Source organism: Pinus tabuliformis, chromosome 8 (assembly GCF_031772625.1).
Source record: "Pinus tabuliformis cultivar Carrire ecotype Pingquan chromosome 8, CPIR1, whole genome shotgun sequence".
NCBI lineage: Eukaryota > Viridiplantae > Streptophyta > Pinopsida > Pinales > Pinaceae > Pinus > Pinus tabuliformis.
In genome coordinates, this window is record NC_142294.1 from 808,664,834 (window position 1) to 808,690,452 (window position 25,619).

Here is a 25,619-nt window from a genome sequence, read left to right on the forward strand (position 1 = left end):
AATGCCAACTACTAACTCCTTATTCCTTTGAGTGGAATAACCTTTGGGAGTCGCTCCCTTTGTTAAAAACTGAATGATATTGGCAAAATGATCATCCGTGATGCACATTGCAAAGAGATGCACATCCGACAGTCCTTCCTCCAAACTATTTGGTTCTTCACCTATTTCAATCCTTGATAGATGGTCTGGGTTTGCATTCAAACTTTCAGGCTTCACAATTACTTCAAAGTCATATTCCTGGAACAAAAGTAACCATCGACATATCTTGCCCCCCAACATAGGCTTATTGACCAGGTACTTCAACACGGAGTGATCTGTATACATTTTGAAGTGTCCACCCAACAAATAATGCCTAAGCTTCTACAATGCATAGACCATTGCCAGCCCTTCATTCTTTGTAGTGGAGTAATTATTCTCAGCTTTGGATAACGTTCTGCTCGCGAAATCTATCGGATGATCAATCTTACCCTCACTTTCTTGTGTTAATATTGTTCCTAGTGCAATGTAAGAGGCATATACATGCACATGGAACTCCTTCTTCTAGTCTGGAAACACCAAACTATGGTGTTTTTTCCTTCAAGACATCCAGATTGCGCTAATAGTGTCTTCATCCCAACAAAACATCGCATCTTTCTTTAACAATTTCTCCATCGGCGCGGTTATCTAGGAATATGCCTTGATAAAATTCATGTAATGCTAACGTGTCTCAATGCGGCGCGCAATTGTTCACATTCCTAGGTGCTTCCAAATTCACAATTACAATGATCTTCACAGGGTCCACCATCAATCCCTTCTTGCATACAACATGGCCGAGCAAAATCCCAATGGGCACACAGAATATGCATTTCTTTAAGTTTAGTGCGATCTGATACCTTCAACATCTATCCAACATGAGGCATAGACTCACAACATGGTGCTTCACCAAGACAATCACATTATAATCATCAAAATATACTTCAAGAAATTTATGAATAAACTCCTTCAACGCCGTGATCACTACCTGGGAAACAATTACTGGCGCATTCTTCAATTCGAATGGCATAACTGTATATTGAAAGAACTCCCACTAAGTCGCGAAGGTTTTTTTTCTTCGATCTTCCAGAACGATCTTTATTTGATGATATCCTGAAAAACCATCAGTAAACTAATACGCCTCTTTTCCACCAACATTCTCTAATACTTTGTCAGTAAATGGTGTTGGAAACAGATCATGCACACAGGCATCATTCAGCTTCTGTAGATCTACGCATATGTGGATTTTTCCTTTCTGTTTCTTTTCTTGGACCACCATTGGGCTTACCCAATATAATTCTTCTATAGGCTCAATAATATCGGCATCCAACATCTTATCCAGTTCTTGGCGCACCTTCTCTTTATATTTTGGATTCAGCCGATAAGGCCTCTGCTTAATAGGCTTCACATCTGGCTTCAATGTGATCTTCATAACACCTAAATCTATGAGGATTCCTTTCAAATCTGAAAAATTCGTTGGGAATAGATCTAGGTACTTGCACAGCAGCTCCGCTACCTTATCAACCTCATCTTCGTCCCAATAGTCTCCTATATTCATGAACTTATGTTCTTCTTCAGATCTAATGTTTACTTGTCGAGTTTTCAATGGCTCTGATATATCGGGGTTTGCCACATTTGGTCCTTCAATTTTGTGTTGTCCTTTTGTTTCTGGAATGGTAATATTCCACCAGTCAGCTTCTTCTTCTTTAGAAGTTACGTTACAACATTCCAACGCATGGTGCAACTGTGTACTCCAATCTGGCCAAGTCCATTCGACTAGCTCCTTTGGTGTTATGAATATAGATGCTTTGATCTCCTAGAATGCTTCATAAATTCTCTCAAACCCATCCTCAAAGCTAAAATTTAATAGAAAACTCTCCCTTAAGATGTCCCACTCAGCTTTTCCACGGCAAAGTTTTGTCTCCAGATACCAGTTCATTGGGATTGTATCTAAGTTATGACAAAAGATGTGCTACCAATCTGCTTCTGGTTTTGTTTCCTAGGCCTTAGTCCATCATGCCGAATGATCGTGTCGATCATCCTTCCCACTGTGTTTTTCCATTATTCTCGTATTAGCATACCCAAATCTTAACTTTATCATTCTCTTGTATCTTTCCATCCAACAAAGTTCTCCTTGTGCATATCCCACCAACGCGCAGGCGTAGCATGAAACACCAATATTAGTGCTTCGAATTGATTCTCCTTCAGTACTTCCCTTTCAAATTCATCCAAAAATAGCTCCACATCAGTCAACCTATCATAATGCAGAATATTTATTACCTTAGTCGAGACACACCACAGCGAATTGTTCATCATATTGCAATGGAGCCTAGATACTTGATGTAACCGATTTTGCCAGTGTTCAAGATCTTCATATGTATCTGAGGTGCATGATCTATCCCTATCCCATGAAATTCATCCATCAACTGTAGGATTAATCTAATCCTCATCCCGCATTGTTATCTTGTAGATTTAATCCAGATCATCATCACTTTCTACATAGTCATGAACAGGTTCAGTATAACGCGCTCCTTCTGCTGGGTCTAGTGGCACTACAACTCTGAGTGACTTCTTTTCAAACATAATCTTCCACTTCTTCAAGTTTATGACCCCATGCATATCAATATCCTAGTCAATTCCTAATAGAACAGGGTAAGGGTTACTATCATCCACTATTTCTATGGCCGCAAAGTTAGCCAGTTCATTCACACCCTTAATGTCCATTGTTACACCATATAAGTGCTCCACAACAATAATCTTCTGTTTATTTTCCATGCACAACTGAATAGGAGACCACTTCAGCGTAGGTCTCCCCATCATTTCCCATATTTTCTTAGGCAAGACATTCGCATCAGAAACTAGATCCAAGATTACCTGTACCATTTCATATTCTCCTATCTATGCAGTTAGCCTCATCTCGCGCCCTGTTCGCGTCTTAGGCTTACCAATATTTCTTACAGTGCATTGTTCAGTGGGAGTCTTTTCTTTATTTGTGCACTTGTCTATTAACTCTTGCAAATCTTCTAGTGTTTTCTTATCATGTAGTAATTTCATACAAGTTTTTAGGAAAGTAGCGAGCATTAAAGGATCTACTTCTTGTGTCGCACTAGTTTCTGGAATTTTCTCTTGACTTCCTGAGGTGGATGCCTTAGCAAAGTTCTTCTTTACTTCCATGAAGGTCTCTTTAGCATGATTAAGATCAAAATCTACTTCCTTCTCAGCAGCCTTGTGTACCCATCCGTCTTCGTCATGCTTCTTACCCTTATCTGCACCAGTTGTCATACCACTTCTCAACACGATATTTATGCTCTGATCTTCTTCGCGAGGCTCAGAGCTCATCATCTAAATGTTCTACATAGGCTGCTAGGGTTGCACCTTCTTTTCTTGCATATTTTCCATAAGGAGTAGACATTCCTCTATGACATGGTCAAACTGTTAGCAATACTAACATGATGGATGCGTGGGGTTTGTACAATCTCGTGCGAAGTGCCCTACTTCGCCACAGTTATAGCAGATAACCTGCCCATGCTCCCGACCTGGTCCAGTGCCCCTTCCTCATCCTCGACCTTGGAATCCTCTACGTAATGCTCCTGTACCTTGATCTTGAGGCCAGTTCTCTACCTGCATCCTATAGGTAGCATCATCAACTCATAACTCCTACAGTGGCGTTCATTGTGTCCTATAAACTTACAAAAATTGCAAAACAACTACTGAGGGGTCTATAATTTTTTTTGCGATAAATGGCAGTTATCAGTAGCATGTTGTCTTGTAACCTGACAAATAGCACACCATAGTGTAGCTCTTGTGCTCATACCAACATTATTTTCTGGTTTCAGGGGTGTTGGGATGGGGTCCCATGGGTCAGTTTTGGGGTTAAAGTAACCCAAGTTTTGATACATTTTGTGTAAATAATGTAAAGTCTCTGTGATTTGTGGATGTGAAGCACGTATATGGATAGGAATCAAAGGGGTTTAGCCCCTTGTTTTATGTAAAATTTGAGTCAGTTTTGAGACCCACCCATGGTCCATGGACCATGGGATTGTATAAAAGAGGCTATAAATAGGTGTGTCTTAGAGAGTCTAAGGCATAAGTTTGATAATAGATTGAAAAGAATGGGTAGATAGAATATAAGTGATAGTGAAGAGAAGTGCGTCTTATAGGAGAAGAAAGGCTCTGCAGCTGAGTGCACAGAGGCCTAGGTAGAGTCCGCAGTTGAGTGCACGGACTCCTGTAGCTGAGTGCGCAGGGTAGTTTTGAGTCTGTAATCTTGAATTGAAGATCAATAAAGATAGTTTGTGAATAATTTTTGTGTATTTATGTTTACTTCTGTTTATGATATATGTTGTCTATGAATAATGTGTTTTATGGAATATTAGTTAATTGTTTCACTATCCTATTGAATAATTGTTAATGATGTACGCAAAATATGTTTGTGTATTTTCGCGAAGAGTCTGATGAAATCCCTAATGTTTACTAATAACTTAAGTAAATCGACACGAACCGTAATTTAGGACTTCTTTATGATGCGCTTAAATAGATAGATTGATTTTTAAAGGTCCGCAAAGACTAATCATAGACCTTCGCGAAGGTGTAAAGGCCATTTTGATAGAGTCGCAGTAATGTGCCCTAAGAGTGTATCTATCTACACGAAGGTAGATCTAAAGCGATAAAATACATCACACTAGTGTCTGGATGTAGAAACTTGGTTCTTGCATCCCCCCATACTGCTTCGAGTGAGACTATAGCCTACATTACAAGGGTTGTTGCCAAAAGGGCCAATAATGTAGGGATTTGTTGGTTGGTGCAACTAACTCTGAACCTAGGTTAGGACCCCCTAAGCCAACAAATGGTTCTGTTTCCAGGACCGGGATCTGCTTGAAAGAAATGTGTGATGTCACATCATTGGAATCCAACCAAAAATGAAATTGAAAAGTGATTGGATCAAAATATTCATGAGTTTCTAATGCAAGAAAACAAGAATCCATGCCTGTCAAAGGAACAATGGTTGAATAGGTATGTTTATACTGAGATATAGGAGATCTTCTTCTTAACCTTCCCCACTAAACTGTAGGAATGGTTGGCTAAATTGACAAATATCAAAGGAAGGTGGAAACTCGATAATCCTATAGTGTGGACTCTGGAATTAGTCTGATGGTTAGAAGCTTCTAAAAACAAGATTCTGCGGGCTGTTGATCATTGGCTTGATTGAATTATAGGAGGATTTGTTACATAATTTTCAGTTGATACCTCAGTCAGCTATAACAAAGTAGAGAAAAGATTTTCCAAAGAACCACAAGGTAAGTATTTAATATCATTGAATACTTGGATTAAAATGATGTTATGTGAAAAAATGGGTGTTACAGAGCATTTTTTCACTATCCCTGTACTTCCCGTTCCTCGATCCTGGAGGACCTCTATAGTGAACCTCATGTATTTTCCTAGCATGAAGAACATGTATTTACATCACTCTTCATCTGCAGAACATTTACCTCTTACATCATTTCCAAAGGATACTCCTTCAAACTCAGTATTAAAGGCCAACGATATCCCTCAGTTTATTCCCCACGCAGATTTGCAGAGTTTAACACTAAGACTAGCATCAATCAGCATTGGTATCCATCCATTACCTGCGCCGACCCTCTTTTTTGAAATTTTTCAAAAATGGAGTCGAAGCTTCCAGGTTTAGAAGCTTCGTGAATGGAAGCCTGGTAAATGGTTAGTCAAGATAGAGTCGAGAGACACTCTTTGGGCTCCTTTGTCATATTAAAATGGAACAAACCAAAAGAGATAAGACCTCTCCCATCATAAGAGGATCCATGTCTGCTCTCTCAAGCTATATAAACTTCTCCTATTCCAACCTCAGTTAGCTAATGAAAGGGATGGAATAACTTGCAAAATCTTGATAGCTTAAACAACTCTTGATAACCTTATCCTTCTAGTTTGTTCTTGCAAAGGGATAATAAGTTTGTATTTTGTTTGGTTTGGAGTAGAAAGGAAGAAGCCTTGAACTTCTATTGTTTGAGGTGAATCATGAGATGCTAACAGTGGTGCTGGAACTTGGACATGTCGAAGGAAACCTGCAATGCTAAGGTGATGGTTGTACTTTCCTTTTTGACATAATAATACAACTGATATTTTGTTTCCTATATCAATCGCATATGGTATTTGGAAGCTTAAGACGCCTTAGCCTGAATCTATCATATGCTATCATGTGTGATTTTGTTTCTTGTCTATTTGTTTCAGGTTCTTGACTGAAATTAAGGAGCTAATCGCTAGAGCAAAGACATAAGGACTTCATCAAACAAGGATAAGGGACACAAGAGGTAGGATCCTATCCATTCTCAATCGAAGGGAACTTATGTCAGATTGTCTTGTTTGTGGCTAGACCCTATCCCCTGGGTTAGAGGGGTTGTCTCTATCCACAGACAGAATCTTACTAATCCACAAATTGGTGACCATATTGGGGAGCCATCCCTATTTTTGGATTGTTTTTCATTTCATGATTTGTGAATAATTTTCTCGTATCACTCTTTCTCTTTTGTAATCTGTACGTTACGTTATCTATTGCTTTGATTCTTGAATTTAGAGTGACAGGTTTGGTTTTGGTTTGTCGATTTTTTTGTTTTTATTTCAATCCCTCAATCAGTGTTGTTATTTTGCTAACAGTAGCACTAAACAATGCGAGTTCCTCTTGAATAGTAGCGCCACAACCCCTTATGGTGCTTGTTGCTAGTTAGATAATCGTGCCTATTCCTGTAGTTTAAAATCAGTGTTTCTCTTAAATCATTACCAGTGTGTCTTGTCCTCATAGATTATATTTCTTGGCTTGTTTGCCTTTATTCTCCCTGGCTAGAATGCTTTGTTAGCTTCATTTGTTTGCTTGATTGGTTTGAGATTGCATTACTTTATTTTTTGAGTTTTTTGGATGGTTTTTGTTCCTAAGGCATTTAGCTCATTGTCCATTCATTTGATTATATGCTCATCAAACGAAGTTGGTGATTTGTTGCTTCATGCATTTCATGCTTTAGCATTTGCATCTATATTTCTCTATTTTCAATTGAATGAGTATAAAAGTTTGGTTCGCCTTTTCTCTTGTTGAACATCTTTTTCTGAGCATAAATTACATTGTTCGGTTTGTTTCGATTGAATCTTGGCATATTTTTGTTTGAAAGGAGTTCTTCTTATCATGATTTGCATATGATGTTTGATTGTTTGAAAATTTTCATTGAAATTGTTTATGTGAAAGATTCATTCTATCATTCCACTGAAGAAAATACATCATTCTTGTTTGTTTAATTGATATGTTACATTAAGTACCATCATTGAAAGCTAGAATTACATCATCATGAGCATTTGAAATAAAATGAATTTCTTTTACTGTTAAAAGGACTAGTTGAAGTGCATCTGATAGGAAGAGTAGGAACTAGAAATAATTTTAATTGTTTTGTTTTGAAAAGTGAAGTAGTGAAGAGTCGCCTTACTTTCGGTTGCTTGTTTGTTGCATTGATTGGTTTCTCCTCTCTCAATTAGTGTAAGCATTTATGGAATTGAAAGGGTTTTGTCTCATATAGCTGCACATAAGAGTTTTTTAGGTGACATCGATAAGACCTAAAAACTGAGACTTAATTTCAAGATAAACCTTTAAAATATATTCAATTAGCCTAAGGCGCATTCAAAACTAAAGACTTACATTTAGAGGTCTAGGCTAGAGGCATGTTTCGATGTCTTTAAACCTAGCAGTTGTCATTCACTTCGGCATTATACAACACTAGTACGAACTTGTGCTCCCCATACCATTGCGTATATAAAGGGAGACCCCACTAGGTTTGCAATCCTTTATCCATAGGAAGCCAAGTCTGCCACCTTGGAAATGTTATACACCAAACACAACATTTGGGGAGATTGCCTACTCATACTTTTTGGTTCACTGGGAGGTGTTTTGTAGTTCACAGTTACCTAGTTATCCCTTTTTCCTAGATTATCCTGAGTAGTCATTTTGGTCTTTTTGACTCTTTAAATTTAAAAGATCATCGAATACTTGTCCTTTCGAGCTCGTTCAAACTGAAAGTGACTAGAGTCATCTTTGCCTTGTTCTCGACCCTTAAAACATGAAAAGGCATCAGTCTGTTTTAGTGTCTTAACATTTTTTTCCCACGATCACATCACATTCCTGATAGTTTTATTCTTCGACCACATCATGAGCATATCCTTAATATATTTTAAAGAAGCCTTGAAATTAATATCTCTTCTTTTTTTGTTTGAAACAAAGTCATCATGACTGAACCACCAAGTTGCCTCGCTCCCCTTCCTCTCCTCCATCTCGAAGGTCATCTAGAGAAGATTTCATTGAACTTTCACAGTCACTTTAGGATCAAGGTGTTGAACTTGGGATTGTTATAAGTATTCAACCTTTGTCATCTTGTTCGCCTCCATCAGATACTTGGTCACCTTACCAATCTGGCCCAGAATGCTCTAATAATCCTATCTAGACTCCTGAGAGTCCGCAGACTCTTGAATGTCCACAAGGACTAGTTTCTTATCCACCAGACCCTTTTGTGATATCTCCTCAGCATCCTTACAGTCTGTACGATCAGCCTGGTGTTCTTTTGGAGTTGTCTCCTCATTCATCTTTAGCTCTTCATCACCGGTTGTTTTATATGGAGTCAGAAGGTGAAATCCCAGTCTCCTCTCCAAGTCAGTTAGAAGTTTTTGCTACTCCTACTCCTCACATAGATGATGAGCAGGGATATGAGTTCCCTCCAGAAGGATTTCCTTATACAGGAAACATCACGTCTAGCGCCTATTCTCAGACTAGTGGACCTATGTTGTGCATGGCTACACCACTCTAGCTTGGTTGGTTTCAAGCACTCCTAGTGCCTCGTCATTGTATTGGAATCCCATCTAGTCTTCCGACGCTATGACTACATCAGGTCCATTCATTTAGAACATGACCTCTTGACCAATTGTACAAAATGCAGTCACTTTAGTTCTGGTTCAATCTAGTATTCCATCTCAACCTGCTTCATCATTTTGACTAACTCTCTCAAGTCAGGTCTTGGTAAGTTATTCTACCCCTCTAGTGAGTGGACAGACTATGCCACCACTTGGGGGGCAAGATCTGAATGTCCCCACGATGTTTGGAAAAACCAGTGTGAGTGGATTACTAACTCAGATGGTTGGAATGAATCAACCTTTTTATGGCACTATTCCTAACCCTGTTGATCCATCCAAGTCACGTAACATCCAATACCAGTAGCCATATATGGCTCAGGTTCCATTCCAACCGGATTATTCCCATATGGTTCGCAAGCTCTGGTAAATCTGCCTTACATTCCTCAAGATCGGCCTTATGTTCAGCCTGGACAGTCCATTGTGCCTAGTGGATATGGCCAAATCCAATTCGGTAACTATCAATACCTTCCGAGTACCACCCCAGGAACTATCTAGACACCCTTGCGATAACAAGGATAACCTTCGTAGCAACAAGGACAACCTTTGCAGCAGCCATGATAGTCTTTGTAGCAGCAAGGGAAAACATTGCAATAGTAAGGGAAACCTTTTCAATAGTCGTAGCAACCTTTGCAGCTGCAGACACATTTTTTCAGCAATCTTCTCAACATTTGTCCTCACAAGGCCAGCCTTTGTAGCTGTAGGGCCAACCTTTACAGCAGCAAAGGCAACCTTTGCAGCAACAAGGATAGCCTTGGCAGCAGTAGGCCATATATGCATATCAGCAAGGTCAACCTGTTCGAGGCCAAGGTCAACCTTTCCAAGGTTAAGGTCAACCCCTGCAGCAGCAGGTTCAAAATCCTTATGTCCAAGGCCAACAAGTTCAACAAAATTTTAACCCATATGCCCATTAGTGGCCTATGGCAAGACAATATCAAATCTACCTAGGATAGAATCCTCCATACAGGAAAATAACCTACAGTGGGGGTAAAATCAAATACCATGTGGACAAATTCCTCCATTGTGGGAGAAGAATCCTTACCAACAAGGATGGGTTCCAAAGTTTGGGTCTACTCAAAGGCCCCACATGCCTTTTAACATGCAGTTGCCTTTCTTGGCCACGTTGGAACTATCAGATGTTTCGAGGCCCACCAATGATCCTAGCCTTCATTTGCCTTATTGGCCTCCAGTTCCAATGAAGATTCAGAGTGATTGCCCCAAATTTGAGGGAAAAGCGAAAGAGGATCCACAAGCCCACGTGATGACATATCACATCTGGTGCTCCTCCAATTCGTACATTGATAATTCCATCCATATCTCACTTTTTCAAAGAAATATCACAGGGGCTACAACAAAATGGTACATCGAATTGCCTTGAGGTACCTATGGTGACTTCAAATCTCTCGCTATGGCTTTCCTCACTCACTTCCATCTTCTAGTTCACTATGAAACTGACACCCATCTACTTACGTCACTTGAGTAGGACACCGCAACCCATATCTCTGATCACATCCATGAATGGAGACATTGGTGTTGCCTCATCAAGTTTGATATTGCGGATGAGTTGCTGATAGAATGGTTCACAAAATTATTCGTTGAAAAATTGCTAAGGACATAGCTATGGGTAGGTGTGTTACTGAGGAGCAAGTCATTGCTCGTGCCAAGTATTTGGACCTAGTCTACTCAGAATCTAACACATTGTATGAGATGTTACTCGATGCTCCAAGACCATCATCAAATATAACAACATCAAAGTCTCCGAATACACAACCTATAGATGGAGTGATTAGTTTCATGTCTTAGACTCCCACAAAATCTTCTTCAAAGCAAAAATCAGTCTCAAAAATTAATTCCAATGATCGCACTAGAAATTCATCTGGTCCTAGTAAGACCTTTGAGGTTCATGCTATCCAATCTACCACATTAGAAAAAACCTCTAAGGGTAAAAATAATGTCAAAGGCAAGGCCAAAGCCGATGCCCCAAAACAGGGTCCTCCTAGATCTTCTACTGGCAATGCTTCTCAAAGAAAGCCGAAGTATCCTTGCCTCATTTGTGAGGAGGATCATTACACTACATATTGTCCCTGACGATCAGAAGTTAGTCACTTGCTAAAAGGGACTTTGGTTGTCTTAAAAGAACCCCTTCCATCCCAACAGACCCAAATGGTAGACCAGCCTTAATCTTTTGCTTCCACAGGTTCCTAAGTGTTTATGAGGAATATTCCTATAAATGTGGCTACCAGATCTAAATATTATCAAACCCCTCCTCTGATGATAGGGAAAGAGAATGAAAGTACCCCTTCCTCCTCTATCTTATTTACTTCTGTTCCTCTCCATATAGAGTGACCTAGTCCTACTTTCGCTCTATGACCACCCCCTCCGAATCCTCTTATAATGAAAACGCTCGAGCCGCTCAACACTACAATATTATTGAGGATTTAGCTCAAGCGCCATCAGCTATGTCTACCCTCGAGGTCCTTCAAAGTTGTCCCTCTCAGTTGGAAGCATTACTGCCGACCATTTGAGGTGTTGATCCATCTGATTCCAACCTCATTTACTTTGATCTGGAAAACCGTCTTCTATGCTTACCCCATCAGATTGCATTTGTAATTCAGGTGATAATTAATGAGAAGGCGATTCATAGTATAGTCATTGATGAAGGTGATTCCACCTGCATCATGTTTATGTCTTGATGGAAGGAAATCAGTTCTCGTACATTGAACTAATCACCTAACATGTTGGAAGCCTTTGATGGATGCAATTCTTGACCATTTAGTTTCCTTCCTAATCTTGCCATTACCTTGGAAGGTAAGAAAGTTAATGTCGAAGTAGAATTTGTTGATGCAAATCTTAACTATAATATTCTACTGAAGCAGAGTTGGACCCACTCTATGCATTATGTAGCCTCCTCTCTTTTCCATGTGCTCCGTTTTCCTCATCAAGGGAAAATCATCACAGTCGACCAATTTTCTTTCTTTGCCTCTTCCTCCTCGGTTGGAAATGTTCCTTACATGAAGCATATTGGTGTTCCGTGTGAGAGTGTGGGGGCTGGAATTTTCCAAGATCCCACCTTAATGGGTATTTTTCCTCTCCCACCTCCGAATGTTGCCTCGGTCAACATGATCTCGGTTAAGTCTGATCCTTGGCTCATTCCCCTTCTTGATCGCTTTGATTCATGGGGTGATGTCATGTCGTTAAGCCCCGCCTAGATTAATTATGTGGATATTGTTTCGGCTTCGAATTTGGTATCTACTGTTCACACTACATTGAGTACATCTCTTGACACGTATTCTCAATCCCCTTGGCTTGGTTCTTTAGATTCTTATGATCCCTTAACCAAGATGTTTCCTACTGATGAAAGTATCATTGAAATTACGCCTCTTGAAGAAGCACCTAGGAATGATACTCGTCATCGTTCCTCATTCTTACATGGCTCAAAAGTCATGTCTACCTGTCTTGAGAAGTTCTCTTCTCGTTTATTAACCCAACCACTTCAGACACCTATCATGACCCATGAAGTCTAGTCGGAATGGAACATGGGTAATATTATCCAAAGTATGCCCATCTACATTTTTGTTAAACCTAGTATCATTGAACTCGTTCATTTTGCGGTAACTTGTTCTCCTGATGAGATCAACATTTATACTCGCCTTTTTCAAGAGTTTCAAGATATTTTTGCATGGTTGTATGAAGAAATGCCCAACATTGACCCAAGTATAGTCATGTAAGAAATTCTGACTTATCCTAATGTGAAGCCTGTTCGTCAACGACTTCGTCCTGTGCACCCTAGAAAAGCAGCCGCCATTAATGCAAAGGTTGAAAAACTTCTTAAAGCTTCTTTTATCTATCCTATACCTCTAACACATTGGGTGTCCAACATCATACCAGTGACTAAGAAACAAGGCACCATTCGTGTCTGTGTTGATTACCATGACATTAATCATGCTTATCTAAAAGACAATTATCCCAATCCTTTTATAGATCAGATTATAGATGAATGTGCTGGGAGTGAGTTTTTCTCCTTTATGGATGGTTTTTCTGTTATAACCAGATAAAAATTTCACCGATTGATCAACACATGACCACCTTTATTTGTTCATGGGGTACTTTTTCATACAAAAAGCTCCCTTTTTACCTTAAGAATCCTGGGGCTACTTTCCAACAAGCGATGTCTTATGCTTTTCACGACATTAAAAACATTGTTCGGCCTTATCTAGATGATCTTCCTGCTCATTCACTCAAGCACCATGACCATCTTAATCATCTTCGATAAATATTTATTTGTTGTAGACACTATAACATTCAGCATAACCCACATAAGTGTGTCTTCTGCATTGAGTCTGGATGAATTATCGGTTTTATTGTTTCGAAGGATGGTATTCATATGATACTCTAAAATTTGAGGCTATTGTTAATCTACCCCCTCCATCTTTGTTGCATCAATTACAGAGTCTACAAGGTAAAGTGAATTTCCTTCGTCCCTTTGTGCCTAACTATGTTGAGCTAGCTATAGGGCTCACCCGATTAATTAAGCAAGGAACTCCATTTCTTTGGGATGAGATTGCCCAAAATTATTTCGATGACTTCAAAGTTGTCCTCATCAATGCTCCTTTATTGCACCCTCCAAATTGTCATCATGATTATTTCCTCTATCTAGCTGTAGCTTCTAGCACTATTGCTATGGTAATGGTTCAAGATGACGACGAAGGTCATGAACATGTCATTTATTACCTTAGTCACAATATCCTCAATACTGAGACCCGTTATGCTCATGTCAAGAAATTGACTTTGGCTATTGTTTAGGCTGTTCAACACTTTTGGCATTATATTTTCCTCCGCACTACAATCGTGATTTCCAATTGCAACCCCATGACTTATATTATGACTTCTCAATTACTTGGTGGCAAATATTCCAAGTGCATTGTCATCCTCCAGGAATTTGATTTGGTATTCACCACTGCCAATAAAAGAAATCACTTGTATTTGTTGAGTTGATTTGCTCTTTTCCCTCTGCTTCTCTACTTATTAGTGCTGATGAGCAACTCCCCAATGAGACTCTCTTTCCGATTAGCACTCTCGATCCTTGGTATGGTGATATCATCATGTATCTCCAAAATTCTACCTTCCAGTCTGCATTTTCCAAGCTTGATTTTTGAAGCATTCGGCATCAATCCCAAGGTTACCGCATCATTGGGGATAATTTATACTGCATTGGTGTTGATTTGATTCTTCACCGATGTTCAACTCTCGATGAGGCTGAAAGAGTCTTAAATGAATACCATTCTGACGCATGTGGTGGTCATTTGACTGGCAATGCCACTGCTCAAAATATCCTCTACACTGGATATTTCTAGCCCTCTATCTTTAAAGATTTCATTCTTGATGTCCACAAATTCCACGAGTGCCAGATTTATTAGTGGAAAATATGTGCCCCACCCACTCACCTTCACCCCGTTATTGCTGTTGGTCCCTTTTCCAAATGGGGCATTGATTTGATGACATGTAACCCTCGTTCGAACAAGGGGCATGGTTATATTATCGTTGTCATAGATTACTTCACCAAATGGGCTGAAGCGATGCCTACATTTTCAGTTGACAGTAAAATGGCTGCAAAATTTCTCTTCAATCATGTTATTTCCAAGTTTGGACTACCTCAAGCCATTTTCACTAACCATGGCTCCAATTTTTACGACTATATGATGGCTGAGCTGACTTCCAATTTGGGCTTACGTCACGATGGCACAACTCCTTATTACCCTTAGGCCAAAGGCCAAGTTGAAGTGGTAAACAAAGTTTTAGTTACTATGCTTCAACGCACCATCGGGATGCACAAATCCAGTTGGCATCTCATGATTTTTTTAGCTCTATGGGCCTACCGAACCTCGACTAAAGACGCAACTATATTCACAAATTTTCAGCTGGTCTATGGTCTGGAAGCTATCCTACCGATTGAATGTGAAATTCCCTCACTCAAATTGGTTGTTGAATTACTCCCTGACACCTCGCCTCAAGAGGAGCGCCTCCTATATTTGGAACAACTGGATGAAACCCGCTGTCTTGTTGCTTTAGTTATTGAAGCACAGAAAAAGCAAGTTAAATACCATTTTGATCAGTTGATCTCTCCTTGTGCTTTTTCTGAGGGTGATTTGGTCTTTCTATATGACCAAGCTAACGATAAGTTAGGAGCAGGAAAATTCAAACCCATGTGGCATGGGCCCTATATTGTTAAGCGTGTACTACAAAAATGGGCCTATGAGCTAATTGATTATGAGGGTAACCCTTTGGACAAGCCACGTAATGTGATGTACCTTAAAAAGTATTTTGCGTGAGTCATCTTGCATGGTTACTTATGTATATAAGTGTGTTATTCATTTTTGTGCAGTTTGGTTTGGTATGCTTTTTTCAAGTAGCTTTTTTGCTTATTATGTCTTCACCTACATTGCAGATGTCTGTGACTCCTTATGCCAGTTTCGTTGATGGTGCTTTCTGTAGTACCCAGAATTTATCATCTGTAGAATGGGTTATTTATGAGCCTCATGGTGATTTGATTGATATTCAAGGTATTTTTTGGGTCCAACAATTAATAACATTGTTGAATATAGCACAGTTCTTGAACTCTTGTTAGAAGCTATTACTCTTGACATTCGAGAAATGGTTGTAAACCTTGATTCACAACTTGTTGTTCTTCGGCTGAATGGGAAATATTCTATCAGAAACCCTCAATTATTGAGAATGTATTTGTGTATTCATCTCTTGGAAAGAAAATTTTATTATATTACATAGCATCACATTGCTAGTCATATGAATACATTAAATTATGTTTTAGATAAACATTTACACAATATGTGAAAAACATTGTATCATAGTAAACATGAAATATAGCATATATATGTTGATAATGTTTAAGTATAATGCATCAAAATCCAAAAAATAATATATGTGTTCCAAGTACATCCATGGCTCGCAAGACTCAAAACTGTAAATGCTAACTACATACTACTCTGTGTGATGCTCGTGATAGTATGTTATTGTGTGCACTACATGAGTTAGTAATCGACGAATCCGAGCTGACAGTCCCACCATGTGTCACTAATAATGGTGAAGAATGTCCTCAATCCGTGCATACTCTGGAATCCCCCTCGTCAGGTTATCCAGATTTTGAGTGATCTCCTCTTCTTTGTCAACTCCTTCCTAGTAAGGAGCGATCTCGAATTTTCAAGCCACGCATCTCGCTATTGGGGACATCCCTGCTGGTCTCTCTGGTCCAACATCTGCAATTAAAAATTCAAGGTGCCATGAATAAATATATTCAAAAACAATAAAAAAACAAAAGCAAAATTATTTTTATCACCTCCATCATCGAAGTCCTCTACCTCTAGGAGTGGCATGTCAAGATCACTGCAGAAGCTAGTCCCGTTGTACAGAAAATGCTCCACGAAGATCAGTTGTCTTCTAAGCCACACAAAGAAGGCGGGCTTGTAAGACATTTGCTGGCCCCCTCCAGTTCTAGGCATCATCTCACTCCGTCAAACCATCCTTGGATCTCGTGGTATCGAGGATTTCACCTCTGCAATTTGATAATGGAATAGTGGGATTCATTCCAAGAAGAAAGATACTAACGCAAAGCCATATCCAAATTTCCTCAAATTCCATACTTTTCATTTGGATAGTTGCCACTTCATGTTTACTTTCATTGCTTCTGCCCAGTTGAAAATAGTGGGCACCATAAAGTCCACAGCATATTGCAAGCGAGGTTTGTTGGACTACTGTAGTGATTGAGCCCCAGCTACTCAGTTGATGGTCAAAAGTACCACCTTCAATAGAAGATCATATATTTTCATAATATTGATCTTTCCAGTTGTATATTTTGGAGCTCCTGGGAAATGTTTGGAAATGAGTGTGCTTACGCTCGCCCCAATAGGCCTACCTCTGTATAGTTGGATTGGTTCTCCTCTACAAGATAATCCAGTAATGAAATAAATATCTAAAGTCTTGAACTCCAACTCTTGGTCATGAATCATGAATACCTCCCATATGATATCCCATAGACTGATCAGGTACTGCAGTAGTTCAGGTTGAGCCTGTAGGCCTGGTTTAGAAAGAAGGTGAGGAGCCCACAGTTCCTCATTGCATCAAGACAGTCTAGATCCCCCAATTCCATTTGGTCTATTCTTTCATGTTCATGTTGTTTCCACTCAATCACCATTTTCTCACCTTGATTTGCCTGCAAACACCCCACATTTAACTCAACATTAGTCCTTGAAAGGGAAAATTCTGGTTTGAAGCATTAAAGTTGGGAAAAAACTAAAAAAATTCAGTTCTCTGCACCGGCCCAAATATTTTTAAAATAGAGGCACTAACAACATAGCACCCCATGTTAAAAGCTAACAACCAATGTGGTACCATACTCAGATCCTGTGGCGACTATCAATGATTTTTTTTGTTGCAAAAATCCCTTTAAGCGCCCTGCAAGGACAGTTAAATGCTTAAAAAATAGGTACCAATGCCAAGAATAGGGTCACGACTCTTACCTGCAACGAATTTTTTGGCGATCGGCTTCCTGGATCTACAACAATCTACTACTAAAGATATAGGGCAAAAGTGGGTAAAAAATTGCTCCAATGAGGTAAAAAGGTAAATGGTAAAATGTTTTACTTTTTTCCCCTTTTTATAAGCTTTTGATTGTGTTTTAGGGTTTTAAAAGTATTTTTCCCCTTTTTTCCTTAGAAATGGATAATGCATTCGCTTCTTGTGCAGCGACAGATGATGGTTTGTCGGTGATGATGCAAAATTGGAGTCGTATTTAAGCTCTTTTCCTTTCTCATAAAAAATGGAAATGAAAATATTGCTGAGTATTTTTTCCCTTTTTGACTCATTAAAGTAAATAAAAATGGGAGTCTACTTTAAGCTCTTTTACGACTCTCAAAACACGAAAATATTGTTGAGCTCTTTTTGTTTTGACCTCATAAACAGTTCTGAAATGTCGTTTACCCAGTATACGTTTACCCCTTTTTCGTGATGGGATAAAATATCTACGAAAAAGGTACTCCTTGGTTGACATGGCCAAGAGGTTCTCTTGAGTATTGTTTTCTACCTTTTCGGGCTCGAGAGACAACCTTACGTAAAGGGACCTTTTGGAGTTTTATTTTCCATGGTTTTTTTCAAACTCTATAAACATGAAAAGGACACTGATTTTTTCCTTTGTCGAACTTGTTTTTAAGGACATCGGATTCATCACCATGATGGATGTGAGCTTCTCCATCCTAGGGCTTGTTAATATTACTAGGTCGGATCCATATAAAGGATGGACTTATATTACAAGCATATGTTATCCCCTTCAAGCTTGTGATAAAAAATAATTGCGGTACCTGCCAGGAATGGTGGGGGAAAATGGAAATTTTTTACCAATTGTGTCAGCAGCTTGTCACTCTTGAGCATGACACTCTTTTTCTTCATGTTAGGTTGGAATATTCTCACTTCATCATTGACCTTCCTGGGTTTGGGTCATCCACCTTTTTCCTTTCCATTTGATCTCTACCACGTCATCATGACCTCCGATCGTATGGATCCAAAGAGTTGCTAAACTTTGGAGTCGTGTCGTCGATATGTTCAAGTGTCAATCCTTCGGTAGTTTACACTTATTCCATCCCCTTGTCTTGTGTCGATGATGTGGGATACATCACGACCCTCCTTGGACAAGGTCACTTCATGTCGACTTCAACTCATTATCTAAGAAGTTGGCCGAGAGACTTCCTTCCAGTAACTTAGAGATTGCATGCCCTAATAGCAAGTTCTTTGCACTCGATGACAGGTTCTCATCATTGGCTTTTGATCGACTGACTTGATAAGTGTTAGACTTCAATTCCTTATTCACACTCCATGAATTGTACTCCTAGTTCCTTGAGAACCATTGTCATTATTGGTGATTTCTCTAGTGCTTGTTAGCGGTTCACATCATTGACCGTAATGAAGCAATTTTCTAGCATGTTTAACTTCGACACATCTATTCACATGTTAGAATTTGTACTTTGATCAAGTCATGTTGGAGCACAAGACCCTATGTGCATATTACAAAAGTCCAGGTTGCGAGGTGATGTGCCATGATCATGCTTATACACATGTCTCTTTCAGATAGATGGTTACGACGATACCATGAGTTTGTTTTATGTGATCCTTCTCATTACTGGATAGTTGTGACCATACTTTGGGTTAGATATGATCATTCTTACTGGATGGATGCGCCCATACCTTGGATCCATTTACATGATTGTTTTCACAATGGATGCATCCATACCATGATTCATGTATCTTTTATCAGAGATTTCAGTGATGTATATGCATCTATTCTTTCTTGGAGGTTTTTTTATGACAGTTTCCGCTTCCATGCATCTACTCATAAAGCATTTCACCCCTCACACTTATTTTTCCTTCACGCTCTAAGGGGCATCTGTTACACAAAATTTTGTCTCTGTCCCTGTATTCCCCATTCCTCAATCCTGGAGGACCTCTATGGTGAACCTCATGTGTTTTCCTATCATCAAGAACATGTATTTACATCACTCTTCACTACAGAACATTTCCCTCTTACATCATTTCCAGAGGATATTTCTTCAAAATCAGTATTAAAGGCCAACACTATCCCTCAGTTTCTTCCCCGTGTTGATTTGAAGAGTTTAACACTAAGCCTAGCAACGATCAGCACTAGTATCCATCCATTACTCGTGTTGACCCTCTTTTGGAAAGTTTTAAAAAATGGATTCAAAGCTTCTAGTTCTAGAAGCTTCATGAACAAAAGTCTGCCAAATGGTTAATCGAGATAGAGTTGAGAGAGACTATTTGGGCTCCTTTCTCCTATTAAAATGTGTTAGGGTCCCACCCTAACCCCCTTATTTATGTAATAGGATCGAGTCATAGTTATAGTTAGTAAAGAGTCAATAAAGCCCATATTAATTTGTAAGTGGTTAACCCACATTTAATGACGGGACCATAGTTAGTTGCAAATGGGCCATGGTATTAGATAGATGGTATTAATAAGAACCATGGTATTGCCCCATGGTATTACATGTATGAATCCTATATAAAGGATAGAGACTCCCTGTGAGGAGCATTGTGTCTTATTTCGTAATCGAGATCAGCTCTATTGTAGGTTGCCCCCTAGAAGAGGCAGGTGAAATTTGCTTTCTGAATAATAAAATACTACTTGTTATTGCTCATTGTTCTATGTTCTGGGTATATTTCTCCACATATTTGGTATTTTGGTATCGTCTTGCAGGTTAACAGCATAACAAGTGGTATCAGAGCACTTTCCAGGGCTAGTGGGATCTCCAATTTTTACCAATTTTCTTTTTGGCTAGAGACATGTTCCGACATCTTTAAACCACAGGATCTGTTATTGAGCGGACAAAACTACGGATTTTGGGAGGCATGCACACAGGAAATACAAGAGGTGGTCACACTTGTTGGACTCCCTTGTAACCCTTGTGGGTACCCCTTCGAGTAGTAGCGCATTAGATAGAACTGCGCATGGACTATCTGCTAAGTACCCTCTGGGTATATCGGAAGTTCCCTAGCTCCCTTGATAACCTCACCATAGATAAACCATCAGCCATCTTGCTGCTACAGTACACTGAGAATAGCACTCAGAGAGATTACTCGCACGTACAATAAGGTAGTCATGTTGTATAGCTAAGGATATGGTTGATCCTCCTTGGTTAGTGCCCTGAAAAATTAGGTCGAGTACTACTGTCAGACCCTTATGTATATTGTGATCTGTAGCACCTGACACTCCTGGAGACCATAGTTCCCTAATCTATCTCTAGATCACACATAATCTTTGCCAGATCAGATCTTGCAAGTGGGGTTTTTGTCATCACAGTAGCAATCAGTTTTGCAGTTCAGATCTATCAGATCAGCCATTTAGATCTCTCAGATCCATCAGATCCACAGCAACAATCAGTTCTGCTGTTTAGATCCATCAGATCCACCATCTAGATCTGAGTAGTTATGTGGGTTCCTATAACTGGGCGTGATTTTCACAGGACTTTTGGCAGCATTGACATTTCTGGGATTTGGCTACTGCAGTGTTCTTAAGGAAGGAGTAAAACTCCGTTCTGAGTAAAAAAAAAAGAGTCAGAGACCCCCTTGGGCACTTATTAGTGACTTAGCCCATAAGAATCAGGACGACGAGCTGAGCAAAGTGGTAACATTCAATTGTTAGTGCCAAAAAAATTCGGGCAGTCCCAAATTTCAAGCACATCGCCTCTGTGCATGGTACAAACTAGAGCTCAAAAAATGGGGAATGAACGAATGGAAAGCCTTGAATCAACCTTGATAGCCGTAGTGGTGCAATTGAAGGAATTAAATGCAACACTCTCTAAGGGCAAGGCTGAGGCCCACGAGGAGGCATATATTGGCACTGAACACAGTGAGGGTGAGTCTAGCTAGTCTCTTCACCTCTTTGGCACCCACCAACAATCCCATCCCCGACCACCCAAGCTAGACATGTATAAATTTGATGGCTCTCACCCGACAGCATGGATAGCACAAATGGAGCAATATTTCAATCTGACTTACATCCTAGATAATGCCATTCAGATTAGTGTGGGTATCATGTACTTGGACAATGAAAGATGGCAATGTTGGAAATGGCATGAACGTTGCTATGGAAGGCCCTTGACTTGGGAGACATTCAAAAAAGCTCTTATGGATCGCTTTGACCATGAATCTTCCTTTTCAGGTCATCTCACTAAGCTCTGACAAACAGGAATAGTGGATGAATATATTACAGCCTTTGAAGCCTTAGCTTTCCGCACTGGAGGTCCACAAGATGAGTTCTACATGGAATGATTTATCAGTGGTCTTAAAGAAGCCATACAAGCCCATGTCCGACTGCACCACCCTCCCTCATGGCTGGAAGCTTGCAGGATATCTCATGAAGTAGAATGTGCGTTAGAGGCCCAGTTCAATCGCCTAAATTTCACCACCAAGGATCACCCCCCACAGGCTCACAGCACTACCCAAACACTCAAGGTTCAAAAGATGTCACCTGCAGAAATGGCAAAAAGAAGAAAGCAAGGATTATGTTACTACTATGATGAAAAATACTCCATAGGGCATAAATGCAAGGAGCCCAAATTCTTTCAAATTGATGCTACTAATCACAGTTCATCGGAGGAAGCCCCACCACTTGAGGAACCAGAGGAGGAAGAAGGGGACAACCAAAAGGACAATGTACTTGAAGAACTAGTTATTTCGCTGCATGCTTTGGCAGGGATTTCTTCGCCTCAAACTCTCAAAATCTGAGGTATTATTAAGCATCACCCAGTAGTAGTCTTGATTGATAGTGGAAGTACACATAATTTTATCGATCAAAGAGTCGCGGAAGCAGTGCATTGTTTTGTACAAGTAGTTTCTAACTTCCAAGTCCAAATTGTTGATGGGGGAACAATGAAATGTGAAGGCCACTATGAAAATGTCAAACTTCAAATGGGGGATTATTAGTGAAAGACCCACATGTTTACCATACACATGGGCGGGTGTGACATTGTCCTAGGTGCTGAATGGCTTTGCACACTTGGCCCAATGACAATGGATTTCTAGGAATTATATAGAGCTTTAAGCAGAACAACCACACACATACCCTCTACGAACTCCAGGCGGGAGCTCCCTCTATCATCAGCTCACATTGGATGGAAAAATTGTTAAAAAAGGGCCATCATGGAGTTATAGCTCAATTTAATGCCATCTAGGCCTTCGAATCCAATCCTCTTCAGATTCATCATGAGATGCAACAGATCTTAAATAACCATCTGCCAGTCTTTGACAAGCCTCATGAGCTTCCACCCTCGAGTGGGGAACGTGATCATAACATCACTTTAGTCTCAGGGGCCCAAACACCAATTGTGTGCCCATATAGATATCGATTTGCCCAAAAGAATGAAATAGAAAAAATAATCAAGGAACTTTTGGAAGCAGGCATCATTCGTCCTAGCATTAGTCCTTATTCATCACTGGTGGTCATGGTGCTCAGGAAAGATGGGGGTTGGCATATGTGTCTAGACTTCAGGGCCCTTAATAAGTTGACAGTCAAAGATAAATTTCCCATCCTGGTTGTTGATGATTTGCTGGATGAACTAAATGGGGCTCAATTCTTCACTAAGCTTGATCTTCTCTCAGGCTACCACCAAATTCGCATGAAAGAAGTTGACATTCCAAAGACTGCTTTCTGAACTCATGAAGGCCATTATGAGTTCTTGGTCATGCCATTCAGAATTTGTAATGCCCCATCAACTTTTCAGAGCCTTATGAACCACTTGCTCAAACCATATCTCAGAAAATCTATCCTTGTTTTCTTTGATGACATTCTCATCTACAGTCGCACTTGGGCTGCACATCTTCAGCATGTAGATTTGCTCTTGCAACTGCTCCATGAGAATAAATTATTTGTTAAGATGTCCAAGTGTTTTTTTTGCATGGAAGAAGTTGAGTATTTTGGCCACGTTGTCGGGCATGAAGGTGTCAGGGTGGACCCCAAAAAGATCCAGGCAATGCAAGATTGGCCTCAACCTAAGACCTTGAAGAGCCTGAGAGGTTTTGGGTCTCATGGGCTACTATCACAAATTTTTCCACAATTATGGTCGCATTGCAAGGCCCCTCACTCAACTCCTCAAGAAAAATTCATTCCTATGGAATGATGAAGCACAATAGTTCTTTACAGCCTACAAGCTAGCTTTGCCACCCACTGCAAAAATCCATCCAGTTTTCCATGTCTCATGCCTCAAGAAAGTGATTGGGAACAATTGCAGAATTCAAACCAGTCTAGCTGAACTGGATGAAGAAGGGTCAATCTGGCTCCAACCTGAACAAGTCTTGGACACACGAGAATGGCACCTATGTGGCCACATGATCAAGGAAGTCCTCATCAAGTGGAAAGACACCTCTCCGGAAGATGCAACTTGGGAACCAGCCACTATTCTTCAGCAGTTTCCACAGCTTCAGCCTTGAGGACAAGGTTATTCTTATGGGGGAGGGCATGTTTGGGTCCCACCCTAACCCCCTTATTTATGTAATAGGATCGAGTCATAGTTATAGTTAGTAAAGAGTCAATAAAGCCCATATTGATAATTGTAAGTGGTTAACCCGCATTTAATGATGGGAACATAGTTAGTTGCAAATGGGCCATGGTATTAGATAGATGGTATTAATAAGAACCATGGTATTGCCCCATGGTATTGCATGTATGAATCCTATATAAAGGATAGAGACTCCCTGTGAGGAGCATCATGTCCTATTTCGTAATCGAGATCAGCTCTATTGGAGGTTGCCCCCTCAAAGAGGCAAGCGAACTTTGCTTTCTGAATAATAAAATACTTGTTCTTATTGCTCATTGTTCTATGTTTTGGGTATATTTCTCCACATATTTTGTTATGCAAGTTAAGAGCATAACAAAATGGAACAAACCAAAAGAGATAAGACCTCTCCCATCATAAGAGGATCCATGTCCCCTCTCTCAAGCTATATAAACTTCTCCTATTCCAACCTCAGCTATCTAATGAAAGGGCTGGAATAATCCACAAAATCTTGATAGCCCAAAAAACTATTGATAGCCTTAGCCTTCTAGTTTGTGTTTGTAAAGGGAGAATAAGTTTGTAGTTTGTTTGGTTTGGAGAAAAAAGGAAGAAGCCTTGAACTTCTATTGTTTAAGGTGAATCATGAGATGCTAATAGTGGTGTTGGAACCTAGGCACGTTGAAGGAAACCTCCAATGCTAAGGCAAAGGTTGTACTTTCCTTTTTGTTGTAATAATACAACTGATATTTTGTTTCCTATATCAATCGCATATGGTATTTGGTAGCTTAAGAATCCTTAGCCTCTTAAGTAGGTTGAATCTATTGTATGCTATCATGTGTGCTTTAGTTACTTGTCTATTTTTTTCAAGTGCTTGATTGAAATTAAGGAGCTAATCATTGGAGCAAAGACATAAGGACTTCATCAAAAAAGGATAAGCAATACAAGAGGTAGGATCTTATCCATTCTCAATCGAAGGGAACTTATGTTAGATTGTCTTGTTTGTGGCTAGACCCTCTCCCTTGGGCTAGAGGGGTTGTCTCTGTTCGTAGAGAGAATATTCCTACTTCGGTGATGTAATTACCTTGATGTTCGAAGCTACGCAAAGTGGAAGATTATTTAGAAATCACGAAGGATTAGGACTGGACTATAGTCCATTGATTGGACCTCCTTTAAGTGACAATAAAGGGGTTGAATAGACTTCGTTGTGAAGTGTTGTTCATATAATCACTCAGGGGATTCCTCAAGTAAATGACCCATCCACTCCACCTCCACCTCCACCTCCACCACATACACCTCCACCTCCACCACCACCATCCAACATGGCGAATGTGATGAAATTGTCAATCTTCAAAGGCATAGGGAGTGAAGATACATAGTAGTTTTGGTTTTTTGTTAACACTGTGTGGAAAATGCAACAAATTACTGATGACAATATGAAGAAGGCAAAGTTGGTTACCACTCTCCAAGATCATGCACTAACTTGGTATATTAAGTATTGTTATGATAATCCTCTTGCGTCACTAGCAGATGCTAAGGTGACTTTAAACAAGGAGTTTAGCAAGCATAAGTCTAACTCACAGTTAGTAATTG